Raw genomic sequence first — 14,435 nt, 5'->3', positions numbered from 1 at the left:
TGGGAATGTGACATACGTTGGAACAGCTGTAATGTATGTTTTCATGTTAGTTCATTAAAATATTATTAATATACTCCTTGTAAATTTCTTGGGTTCTTCACGACCCCAGTAGGACGCAGTGAAACAAACATATCTGGGTAAAACGAGCTCAAGTCGACAAGCCACGACAAAAGAAAAACAATTGGGAATTAAAAATGACCAGTTTTATGTTTTATAATTTCTGGTAACCAGCAATTAGAGGCGAAGAACGCAAGAGAGCAGAAATTTCGCTTGACAGAGCAGATGGAAGGCTACACGATCGCTAACAGGGACGAAAAACTTCGTGAATCGCGCTAACACGATACAGTCTGTTACAATGCCCCTAACTGTACCGGAATTTATTTATCAGGTAAGCAAGACCATTTCCATTGTAGATGTTCTCGCTTCGTTATTGGTAAATCTTTCCTTCATTTTTTTTCACATACCGGGTATCGAACCAAGGTCGGACGACATTTAGATTACTAATAGAAGACGCAACCCCTAGGTCAGAGGTGCATTTTCGTTTTGGAATACATTTGTGTAAACTTGATGCAAAACGTTTGTTATTTAAATCGTTATCGATGGAATAGCATGCTATCCAAAAACATAGTCGTAATCAAGTCCTCGATGTTTACTTGAGATTCGGAAAAAATGGCATAGCCTGAGAGGAAAACGTCGTATACAGTTCTCGTCCAACTAACATGAGTACAATGCGTGTTTTTGGATCTTTTATCGAACCCACCCGGGTCTGAACACCAAAAGAATACAGAAACGTTGTGCTAGGTGAGTAAAAGTCGTCGAAGCCCATACAAAGTGTGCAGAAACATTAAGGAAACATAAGAGTCACAGAAAATTTTTCTAAATAGCAGTTGGTTAAACGTAGAGAAATAAAAGGTTATTCGTACAAAATGGCGGAAACGCATCGCTGTAATGAATCAAGTATGTCCACCCACGTCATAACGTTAAAAGCTACATTCTGGAACTGGGCCAGGAGGGGCCAGAATTTTCCTTCTAGCGTTATGTGTGGCGATTAGACAATCATAGGTCATGACACCGACACATTTTTGCGATTTTGAGAGATGTAGTTACAAGGACTGTTGGGGAATCTTCGATGTCACGTTATGATCTTCATTAGAAAGAACTGGTTGTTGTGCAATAAACGCACCTTAAATGCAGGGCCACCAGATTTTTGCTAAGCTTTGTCTCGGTGACCGATTATTGACACTATGTCCCACTGGAATTGCACTGCAAACGGGTGAAAATGAAGTAGTGATCTGCAGGCTAAAGGTCTAAACCTCGATAGCAGATTGCGACACCGTACTGACTTGCTGATGTGTCATGTCCATGTGTATTGCTAATGTGTATTGCTGTGATGGACGTAATGTAGACAATGGAACGACTCCGATTCCTGCATGCCTCCATGGTATAACATGTTTAAGATCCTAACAAGAGAAGAGAAACGGTAAGTCCAAAGCATATTCTCTTTAAGTTTGTTGCCACTGCTTCAGAAAACCAAACAAATAACAATGGTGCGAACTGCCCTTTTCAGGTACAGGAGAGTTATTTTTCAATAGTTTTTTTTTTTTTACCTTGAAGGATACAGAAAGGCAGAGATTCAGCCCTCTGGAGTATACGGACATTTTCGAGCGAGTACCAGTTAACTGAGAGTCAGGAAGAGGGGTATCGAATATTTTTGAACACGTTTAATGCTCTAGAGCGTGCTGTTCATATCAGAAACAACGAAGATGACAAAGTCGGCAGCCAAATATCAGGCTAAGTGGTAATGGAGCGAAGGAAGTATTAACTGCATATATTTTTGGGATGTAACTTACAATTCCGACAATTGCTCTGCTACACAAAGGTGAATCTTAAGAATCTCTGGAGCAGGACTCAGGGAAAAGAAACAATTTCCACTTTAATCCCTAGATAATAACGCTCAGACAGAAGCATGGAAATCTCACGGGACATAAGGAAAGGATAGATACTTTATTTGAGATTCTATAATGAAAAACAAGATCACCAGTCACCTTAATTTTTGCACAATTTCCTTGGCCTTTCAATCACACCGCGACAGACTCACACTTATTTATTTTACTGGGATTCCTGGTCCTAACAACAATGGACATATTTGATGTGAAATAGGACTGACCCATGATCCGGTTATACACCTCGTTTTCTTGAAAGATGTGATGAGCAATAATATCTCTGCTATTAAAGGCTCCAGTCCTGCAATGGCCTACACTGTATTACCTATTTGTAATTTTAGATCGTTGACGTGTTCTGGTAACCCCCCATGTTACAGCCAAATTGGTTCAACTGGTTCAAATGGCTCTGAGCACTATGGGACTCAACATTTGAGGTCATCAGTACCCTAGAACTTAGAACTACTTAAACCTAACTAACCTAAGGACATCACACTCATCCATGCCTGAGACAGGATTCGAACCTGCGACCGTAGCAGTCACGTGGTTCCGGACTGAAGTGCCTAGAGCCGCGCGACCACTACACGCGGCTACAGCCAAATACCGAGTAACATGATAGTGGCGAATAGGAAGTCTGATTTGCAAGGCAATTTAGCTGTCGGGCTTCTCTAGTTCTTGGATGGGTGACCATAGGTCTGCCGAGCGGTGCTGGCAAGCAGGGTGGACTCAGCCCTTGTGAGACAATGCGAGGAGTTACTTGACTGAGAAGTAGCGGCTCCTGTCTCGTAAACTGACATACGGCCGAGAGAGCTGTGTCCTGACCACGTGCCCTCCACATCCGCATCCAGTGACGGCTGTGGGCTTAGGATGACACGCGGCCGGTCGGTACCGTTGGGCCTTGCAAGGCCTGTTCGGACGGAGGGAGTTGTGAGGGAGTGGTACTATTACGAGTGCTATGGGAATTCAACTGCTAAATGCACAGGTGGAAGCGGATGGGTCGAAAGAGTACACTGAAATGAATAAGTGTCAAATTAGGTGATAGTAGGAGAAACGGGAGACGATATAGAAGAGACAGAGAATCCAGTATTCGAATCAGAATTTAAAAAAGCTTTCTAAGGCTTAAAATCAAATAAGACAGAAGTTATAGATAACATTCTAAAATCGTTGGGGGCACAAGATGACCGTCAATGTTGGTGTAAGATGTCTTAGACTTTCTATATATCATCAGATTTTCAGAGAAACAACATAAACACAATTCCGAAGGTTGCAAGAGTTGCCAAGTGTCAGAATAATCGCAGAATCAGCTAACAGCTTATCGCACCAAAGTTGCTGACAAAAATTATATATATATAGAAAAACGGAAAAGAGAATTGTGGATGTGTTGGATGACGACCGGTTTGGCTTTAGAAAGATAAAAGCGTGGGAGGGGCAGTTCTGACGCAGTTAATAATGGAAACAAGACTAGAAAAAGATTTGCCGAGGTGGAGATGTGTTCGACATGTCACTTGGTGCTAGATGTTGGAGGTTACGAGAAAAATAAGGGTAAGCTGTACGGAAAGACAGGTAATATATAATATGTAGAAGTGCCAGGAGGTAAAAATAAGAGTCGAAGACCGCAAATTGCTGACTTGAGAGTAAATCGAAGAAGGACGGAGGTAATAGAAGTAAAAGAAATGAGAACAACGAGCAACTTAAGACCAGGTTTGGAGATCACGAAGTAAATGAAGTTAAGGATCTCTGGTTGCAACTGGTGTCAGAGAAACATGAAAGTCGACCGAGTAACATGCATGGAATACAGCAGCCGGTATTGGGAAAACAATAGAAAGTTCGTGGGCATGCCTTTTTCGCACATCATGTCGTTATCAGTAATATATTATTTCTTATCAAATGCGAAACCATTTTGCACAATAACTATTAATTTGATTGGTTTCAGTGATTTTTCGATTAATAAACTCTGACTTACGAATCTCAGTTACAAACAGCTTTAAGCAAGTGAACAAGTATACAGGGTGGCCCATTGATCGTGACCGGGCCATATATCTCACGAAATAAGCGTCAAACTAAGAAACTGCAAACAACGAAACTTGTCGAGTCTGAAGTAGGAAACCAGATGGGGCTATGGTTGTCCCGCTAGATGGCGTTGCCATAGGTCAAACGGATATCAACTACGTTTTTTTTTAAAATAGGAACCCCCATTTTTTTATTACATATTCGTGTAGTACGTAAAGAAATATGAATGTTTTAGTTGGACCACTTTTTTCACTTTGTGATAGATGACGCTGTGATAGTCACAAACATATGGCTCATTAGACGAACCGTTGGCAACAGGTAATTTTTTTAAAATAAAAAGCAGAACGTAGGTACGATTGAACATTTTATTTCGGTTCTTCCAATGTCATACAGGAACCTTGGTTAACTTATCATTTTGGCAATACGTGTAACGATATTCCTCTCAACAGCGAGTAGTTCGCCTTCCGTAATGTTCATACATGCATTGACAATGCGCTGACGCATGTTGTCAGGCGTTGTCGGTGGATCACGATAGCACATATCCTTAGACTTTCCCCCAGAAAGAAATCCTGGGACGTCAGATCCGGTGAACATGCGGGCCATGGTACGGTGCTTCAACGACCAATCCACCTGTCATGAAATATGCTATTCAATACCGCTTCAACCGTAAGCGAGCTATGTACCGGAGATCCATCATGTTGGAAGTACATCACCATTCTATCATGCAGTGAAACATCTTGTAGTAACATCGGTAGAACATTACGTAGGAAATCAGCATACACTGCACCATTTAGATTGCCATCGATAAAATGGGGGCCAATTATCCATCCTCCCATAATGCCGCGCCATACATTAACCCGCTAAGGTCGCTGATGTTCCACTGGTCGCAGCCATCGTGGATTTTCCGTTGGCCAATACTATGGCGATTTACGTTACTTCTGTTGGTGAATGACGCTTCGTCGCTAAACAGAACGCGTGCAAAAAAACTGTCATCGTCCTGTAATTTCTCATGTACCCAGTGGCAGAACTGAACACGACGTTCAAAGTGCATAGAAATATGGTACGGGTGCAATCGATGTTGATGTACCATTAGCAACACCGACGTTTTTGAGATTCCCGATTCTCGCGCAATTTATATGGTACTGATGTGCGGATTTGCAGCGACAGCAGCTAAAACACCTACTTCGGCATCATCATTTGCTGCAGGTCGTGGTTGACGTTTCACATGTGGCTGAACACTTCCTGTTTCCTTAGATAACGTAACTATCCGGCCAACGGTCCGGACCCTTGAATGATGTCGTCCAGGCAGCATACATAGCACACGCCCATTGGGCATTTTGATCACAATAGCCATAGAGCAGCACGTTATCGACCTTTCCGCAATTGGTAAATGGTCCATTTTAACAAGGGTAATGTATCACGAAGCAAATACCGTTCGCACTAGCGGAATGTTATGTGGTACCACCTACATATACCTTTGTGACTATTACAGCGCCATCTATCACAAAGCGAAAAAAGTGGTCCAACTAAAACATTCATATTTCTTAACGTATTACAAGACTATTTACTAAAAAAGGGGGGTTCCGATTAAAAAAAAAAAAACGCAGTTGATATCCGTTTGACCTATGGCAGTGCCATCTAGCGGGCCAACCATAGCGCCATCAGGTTTCCCCCTTCAAGCTAGACGAGTTTCGTTCTTTGTAGTTTTTTCGTTTGATGCTTATTTCGTGAGATACTTAGCCCGATCACTATCAATGGACCACCCTGTACAAACCTTTAACCCTTCTAATACCACTATGGTCAATATGATCACATAAGGAATTTTAAACATATCTCACTTGTTTTCAAAACTATTATTTTCAAACAACCAGACTTTGTACCTTTAAGTCATTTTCATCCAGGGGATTTTTGTTCAGGTTTATATTTACACCACACCAATATTTAAGAGTGGTGTTTCCTCTGAAGGACACTGGGGTCGATATGACTCCAGTCTAAATTTCTTTTCGAATGTTGAATGCAGCATCTCTGACATTGGAAATGTGAGTTATGTTGGTACAACTGTAATAAATGTTTTCATGTTAGTTCATTAAAACACTTTCAATATACTCCATGTAAATTTCTTTGGTTCTTCATGACCCCAACAGTACGCTGTGAAACAAAGATATCTGTGTAAGAGCAGCACAGGTCGACAAGCTACGAGAATAAAAGAATTGCGAACTGGAGGAGTTAAAAACGACCAAAATTATATGTTATAATTTCTGATAAGCATCAAGTACAGGGTAAAACTACCCTTGATAGGGCAAATGGAATCCTACACGTTCGCTAACAGAGATGAGAAACTTCGTGAATCGTGCTAACACGATACAGTGCGTTATAACGACCGTAATTCCCTCGGAATTTTTTTTCAGGTAAACAAGACCACTGCGATTGTAGTTTTCTTGCTTAATTTTTGATATAGTTTTCCTTTCCTTTTACTTCACGTTAACGCGTTATATTTTATATTTCGATTCAGAGGGGTGTTTTATTACTTTGATTGATATACGAATTTGGTGATATGATTGTCGTGGAATACAGGGTGGTGCTTCTCTTTATCACCACATCAACACTGAGTATCAGCGTAATTTACAAACTGACGAAATTACACAACAAAAATATTTTTTTACAGAAAATTATTCAGAGCACGAATACATTACAAAACGACAATCTGTCTGGCTTTTATCAGTAGACAGTGTGTGTCATCATCATTGATGTTCCTCTTGCGGTTCATGGGGTTGGATTTGATACTGCATCCTGGATTAGTTTCTTATTCTGCCTGTCCATTCAGTGAAGTTCCACGGCAAATGAGGGAAAATGCCTCCAGCCTCACGAGAATCCAATCGTTTCTGTAATATAGCCTTCTTTTACAGGTAAAACTGAAAGTTCATTAATGAAAGTTTTATTTTAATAGAGATAAAATTTCGATGCTCCGTTAGGAACCACTGTTTTGTACTTCGATAATGGTTACAGAAAATTGTTTGTTTGGATCGATTGGATTTTAGCTTAGTGTTAAACGTAAATCTCATACGGCTACAAAACTGGTCTGTTACTTGACAGGAGTACCAAAAAGCATACAAAATGAAGAAAAAGAGCCACACTTGGTTGTCGGAATGCAATTCCTCATCACACTTCAAGACAATATTGTATCTACTTAAACTTAGTCTCCCCTATATGTTTGACAGGAATGCGATTTGGAAAACAGGGCTCTACCAACGCTGCAAGTGCAAGCAGCGTAGACGAGAACAGGCACAATGGACTCTGCACTGTGACACAGCTGTCCCACCAGCCCTATGAGACAAGCCAGTATCGGTGGTGGTGGTGGTTAGAGTTTAACGTCCCGTCGACAACGAGGTCATTAGAGACGGAACTCATGCTCGGGTTAGGGAAGGATTAGGAAGGAAATCGGCCGTGCTCTTTCAAAGGAACCATCCCGGCATTTGCCTGAAGCTATTTAGGGAAATCACGGAAAACCTAAATCAGGATGGCTGGAGACGGGATTGAACCGTCGTCCTCCCGAATGCGAGTCCAGTGTGCTAACCACTGCGCCACCTCGCTCGGTGCCAGTATCGTGGGGAATGGATATTCAGACTCTCGAAACATTCTTTTTTCACAGTTAAAGCATCAAACTGTATCTATTTTACACCTTCACAATGCGGTATCTTGTGTATTTCTTGCTGTCACTAAAATAAATGTAAATGTCCTGTGACTAGGGCTTCCCGCCGGGTATGCCGTTTGCCGGGTGCAAGTCTTTCGATTTGACGCCACTTCGGTGACTTGGGCATCGATGGGGATGAAATGATGAGGATTAGGACAACACAACAGCCAGCCCCTGAGCGGAAAATCTCCGACACAACCGGGAATCGAACCCGGGCCCTTGGGATTGACATTGTGCCTCGCTGACCACTCAGCTGCCAGGGGCGGACTCGCTGTCACTGTTAATTTTGTTTAAACGGTAATACATAACAGGAACTTCTTACAAATGCAAAACGACCGCATTGTTTCGTCCATGAAACAAATAAAGTTAATACAAAGTAATAGCAGATACAGTAACGTCGTCTGTATTAATAAGGCTCAGGAATCACAATAGGCAGGCTACACTAGACTGCTAATTTTTATACACAAAATAATTCTATTCAGTACGTTTGACATCCAGACTTATCTTCACAGAGCCAGTATGTATACATGTGAGCAACGTTCAATGCGACCATCTCGCAATAACGTACACTTCACCACTCCCTGAATCTTACTTCGTTCGACCCTACGACAACCAGAAACGTGTTCCTGTAAGTGTCCATACTAGTAAAAATCTACTGGATTAATATCCGATGAATGTGGAGCCCAGAACATAGGATCTGCTTGACCAGCACATTCACCTGGAAATCTTTCATTTAAGTAGTTATGTACATTCATTCCAACGTGTAGCAGTGCATCATTATACTGAAATCGTACCTGTCATCGAACACCAAGTGGAAAAATTTCAAATTCGTCAGGCAGTGTGTTCTAAAAAGTTGTAAGATAGATGGGCACATTCAGCTTGTCCATCAATAGTTAAGGGCCCAAAAGAAATACTCCCATGACGATAGCCAATAGGTTTCTGCCTGAAAACCACATTCACAGGCGACATGCAGGCTGTATTCCGATCAGTAATGACAGTGCATATCACGCTATTAATACAATGTCAATCGTCTTCCACTTGTTTCAAATGTCATTAACAAAAGTGCACTTGTCGAAGTGGTCTTCTGGTCGCTGGGTGTTGAATTAAAGTGTTCAGATATGAAAGCAGTTCTTTATGTAACACTTCAGTCTTTGACACATCTAGAACTGCCTTGCAGTAACAAGGGTACGTTGTCCAGGTGGTTGGTGAATGGATTCAAGAAATGCATCATCTGTTTCTAGAGTATGTTTAGTCCCTGGACGATCTTTGTCCATTAGTTATCGACGAAGATTACCAGCTTCCCAATGTACACAAGGTCGACAAAGAGAAAAAATTATATTAACGTATTCTTCGTTAGTGTATTGCATCTAGAGCTGCTCTACATGACCTTGAAAGGACCAGCAATGGTTGGACACTGCGTGGTTAGTGGACATAAGCTTACACTTTAAGGGATCAAACTACGAAGTGGTAGGCTATTGTAAAGTGCCAAACCACGTCTTGATTATTAAAAACAAGAACTAGGGAATAGAAGTCTAAAATAAGAGAAGAACAACCTGGTGTGGATTCGAAACATAGCTGTGTGGTGGATGTTGGTTTGATGTTCCACCATACTATTCAGTGACCCACGATGGTTGGTACGGTTTCTGTGGTGAGGTACACATTCCTATGAACATTCTGATGCGCTGAACAATGTGACTGCTTTGTCAGAGGCTTTGTTAATAGAAAAAGAATCTTTATATCGAGCCTCTGTCTAAATTACGTTGTAATAATTTTAAAAATGTTTTCAATACTATTTGTAGGAACTCACTTTCTTACTAGAGCTTTTTCTTCTCACTGCACATTTAAGTAGTACTGACCTAAGACATATGTGACATACAAACTCAGGTGTTTTGGTGAGCCATGGCAGTTAACTTACGTGGACATCCGTCTTTTCATTTCCTAGGCTCTATTACAGTGAGAAAGAAGTGAACGGTGTAACATAATAACCACTATTTTGACAACGTTTGTTGAAATAGCGTTGATTATATATATGACAGAGCGAACGGTAATACAGCTTTTCAAGTACAATGAATGTCAACCTGCTGCCACCACAGTTCCTGGAACGATGTTATCTACGCTATTCATTGCTCACAGAAATCTCGTGCAGTGTGTACTATATTATTACTCAAGCCTGTCGAATTCAAAACAGGACGCACTAACCGTCAAAAAATGGTTCAAATGGCTCTGAGCACTATGTGACTTTACTGCTGAGGTCATCGTCCCCTAGAACTTAGAACTACTTAAATATAACTAACCTAAGGACATCACACACACCCATGCCCGAATCAGGATTCGAATTTGCGACCGTAGCGTTCGCGCGGCTCCACACTGTAGCGCCTAGAACCGCTCGGCCACTCCGGCCGGCCCCTATGCACCGACGTCTAGCGAATACACTACATAAACGAAAGGGTGGTTTAAACAGTCAGGGAATTAATAAAAGTCATGGACGAGTCTCCAGTAGCAAATATTGTTACAATGACGCCAGATATTCCGTGGAAGCCTAGACATTCCTACAGAATCTGAGAAAACCTTTCATCCCTTTGAGCATCGTGGCAGACACTATGAACATAAAATTAAGCTCATGACTTCTGGCACAGGTACATACGAGCAATCATCCGTCTATGCTCCATCCATGAATGGAATGGTAAGGACTTGTATTTAAGTGAATAACAAAATCCGCGCTCTTCCAACGTATATACAAGACAGTGATCTACTATTGGACTAGCCTCTAATTTACACTGAGGGAATACAATCGCAACACCAAAAATAATTAACGCAAAGCAATGAAATATCGGGACTACATTTGACTAGGCAACACATGTAAGCGATTGTCTTCGTAATATCACAAGACTAACACAAGTTCGACGTAAGGCACTGCAAATAAGATACGCTGGTACATTAATAACCGGTGTAACCTCGAGAATATTGAATGCGAGTATGCAAACTGCCATGCATTGCGTTGTACAGGTGCCGCATCTCAGTATGTGCGATGGAGTTCCATGCCTGCACTTGGTTCGTCAGTACAGGGACAGTCAATGCTGGTTGTGGATTAAGCTGGAGGTGTCGTCAAATTGTGCTCGACTGGAGACAGATCTGGTGATGGACCAGGCCAAGGCGGCAGTATGTATAGTATGCTGGGGTGCAAAAGCGGTATGTAGGAGAGCGTTATTCTGCTGGAAATGACACACTGGAATGCTGTTCGTTAATGGCAGCACAACGGGTAAACTCGCAACCCTGACCATAACTCCCAGTGTAAACGGGGCATGTTTAGCACGCATACAGAAAGGCAACGGCATTCACCGTCAGCTAGGCACAACCATCTTTCACCAGAAAACGTAACAGACCTGCATCCTGCGTTCAGTTACCTCTCGCTTCACACCACTGATTTCGCTGACGACAGTGTTTTTGGTTCAATGGAATCTACGTTACAGTGCGTCTATCTCGGAGCTGTTCTTTAAGTAATTGATATGTAATAGTTCGTTGTACCACTGCGATACAAACTATCAAATTGCTGCTGCAGACGCACATATAGTACGATGCCACAGCCATACGCCAAACACGATGGTCAGGAACCTAGTCTCCTTACGAGCGTTCATTCCCGTGACCACCGCGGCAAGCAATCATGACAGGGCTATAATGTCGCTGCTCAAGCACTCGCTATTCTTCGAGTTTCACTGTCCCTGTTGACACATATCGTTAAAACGAATGTCGCACTAGATTAAATCTGTGGAGTGCTCAACTGAATAAGACACGTAAAATATGCATATAACTGATCTCTGAAGAGTCGTCACGAGCATTTTCTCCGGCGTTTCAGCAGGTATTTGCAGTTTCGTGTTTGATTGTGTACTTGGACTCTGCCCAAGAAAGTAGTCGTCGCGACTTCCATGCGTCGCATGGCGTCGAAAAAGCGTCTGTTTCATTCCCGTCACAAACAAAATGATACCTTCCCCTCAGTGCAAGACTTTCCTCTTAAAAAAAAAAAAAAACTGTTTGGATTGCAAAATGAGTAGTAGAAATTATCAATGGCTTGACTACATCTCCTTGCATCAGGATTTGAGCCGTACTTCTTTATCAGAGGCTTTTTTGATAGAAAAAAAGTCTTCATTTCGTGCCTGCGTCTAAATAGTGTTGTTCTAATTTTAAAGAAGGTTGTGAGCTATTTCAAGGAACTCATATTTTTACTCGCACTTTCTCTTTTGTTCGGCAAATTTAACAAATACTACCGCTAAGATATGTGTGACATAACAACTCAGCTGTGTTGGTGAGCCGTGGCAGTTAACTTACGAGGACACCCGAGTTTTTGTTTTCTCGGCTCTGAGTGAAGCTCGTTTCTTTGGCTCGCGAGATTTTCCGTTCATTGTAGGTGTTACAGAAAAGTGCGGCAGTCCACAACGTGTGCATCCGACTAAACAAGTGTTACTTGCCGTGGTCTTTTGTTCTCCGTTGATTACCACAAGTGATAAGTGATAAGTGAGTGAAAAATGGGAAGAGCACGTGTAAGCGGCAGCAGGCGTGGCTACAGGGGCGCAGGCAGCACGGGCGCCCGGTCTCCGGCGGCAGGTGAGGCCTCGCTTCCCGACATCGGGGAGCTCGTCCGGTGCCAGGTGAGTGCGGCGCTGCACAGTAAGGACACGCTAGACGCAATCGTGCAATCCATCACGGACTTTGTGACGGCCGCGGTCATGGACAAACTGCAAGAGTCTGTCGGGCGCAACAGCACCGATATCCAGTCTCTTAGAAAGTCCCTGGCCGCACAAGAGAAAAAAGCCGCCGACCTAGAAGCTAAACTGTCTGCGGCCACCGATGAAATTGAGCAGTATCAGTGAAGGAACAGTTTGCCCTTGCTGAAAACGATCGTGAAAACACCGACGACCTGGCCATTAGCTTCGTGCGTGAGAAACTTGGCGTGCAGATCGACGTGGCCGATATTGACAGAAGTCACCGTGTTGGGCGCAGAATACCAGGTGCCATGAAACCCAGGCCCATAATAATTAAATTTGTGTCATACCGGAAAAGAGCTGAAGTATTTGCTCAGAAAAGAAAACTCGCCAAGAGGGAAGACCTGACGCGCGAAAGACTAAAAGATTTGAACGCTTCGATCACACAGTTCGGCTTTCAAAATGTATGGACCCAGGATGGCGGGATCGTAGTCAAGACGGCAGGAGGGAGGAAAACGGTGACGAACATGTCCGAACTGAAAGACTGAGCGAAATCTCGCGAGACACAAAGTCTCATACTGTACTCTGTCTAATATAAGTTAATTTTTATTCTTTCTTTTCATTTTTTAACGTAAATATTGCTCCGTTATTTCTATAAGTACCATAAGTACTCTATTTAAACTCAGTCCATTGTTTCACATTAAAGTTGCTTCTTTATTTGTCTATCACAAGTGCTCCTGTATATTCATATTGTCAGTCAAACGGGAATTAACAATCTCCATTAACAGGAATCTCCTTAAAACCGCCGTTCTATATCTGTTATTTTCATCCTCGTCACTACCACTACTACTACTATTATGTTTTTCGTAACCACTATACTGCCACTTTCCATCTTTCTTTTCGCTCCCTTCTCCGATGCTACCAGCCTGTCTTTCACCGTTAGCCCACAGACGCTTGAGTCATTCACGACCTTGGGCACACCTGTAAAAATGTCTTCCCCTGCGAAATCCAGCTTTTGTCCCTCTTCCGGCCAGCAGGTAAACGGAGCGCGCTCGGTCCTACAGGCGGCCACAATGGGACGGACCGGTTCCGGCGGCGGGCTCTTTGTGGCCCAAGCGAACGCGCAGTCGCTAACGGCTCACTTCGACGAGTTCTGTGACCTGTTCTGCCAGTCGCTGTTCCATATTATCCTCGTCTCTGAAACTTGGTTGAAACCAAACATTTCTTCCGACGCTATCCGAATCACTGGTTGCTCTCTCCTAAGGGCAGATCGTGAAACACGACGGAAGGGTGGTGTGGATGCCTATGTTTGGTCTGATCTGACACCTACTATACTATGCACATCGGATGCAAAGAGCGAAGGAGAAGCAAAGTCCTTGTTTTTCGAAACAAATACATCAAATCAGAAACTGCTAATTGGAGTAATCTATAAATCTCCAAACGTCGGTGCTATGTCCTCCCTTCAGTCTGCCCTGTCCTCGCTCGTGACACTGTATGAACACATAATCATTATGGGCGACACAAACATCGACTTACAGTTAAAATCTCCCTCTGCAGAAAAACTAAGGAGACTGTTCCACTCCAATGATATGAGTTTAACACCGCTGGACCCAACTCATCACACGTCACACAGCCATACACTCATAGATATAATAGCAACAAAGCGACCAGATAAAATAATTCGCGCCAATCAGACATCCGCTCCGGGACTCTCTGCTCATGACGTGATATTCTTAAATTACTCAATGCATACTACCAAAGAAAAATCTCATCTGGTATCCTACAGAAACCTAAAAAATGTTAACCATGACGCTCTTCAAAAGGATTGCTCAGGCATCCCTTGGCATGATATAAGCAATGAACCGACTTTAGACGGAAAAATTCGGGATTTATGTCGAAAAATTATTGCACTGTATGATAAACATGCTCCTCAACGCACTGTCAAGGTAAAGAGAGCTCCCGCTCCGTGGCTCACCACTGCATTACGTCAGTTAATGAATAAACGTGATGCTGCACATAGGGCCTTCAAGCGTAACCCAATTCCCGAGGCGTACGAAGCTTATAGGAAACTCAGAACCAAGCAAAACGTGAGGAATG

The sequence above is a fragment of the Schistocerca americana genome, chromosome 2 (genome assembly GCF_021461395.2).
Source record: "Schistocerca americana isolate TAMUIC-IGC-003095 chromosome 2, iqSchAmer2.1, whole genome shotgun sequence".
In the NCBI taxonomy this organism is placed as follows: domain Eukaryota; kingdom Metazoa; phylum Arthropoda; class Insecta; order Orthoptera; family Acrididae; genus Schistocerca; species Schistocerca americana.
Note: the sequence above shows the minus strand (reverse complement) of the source record.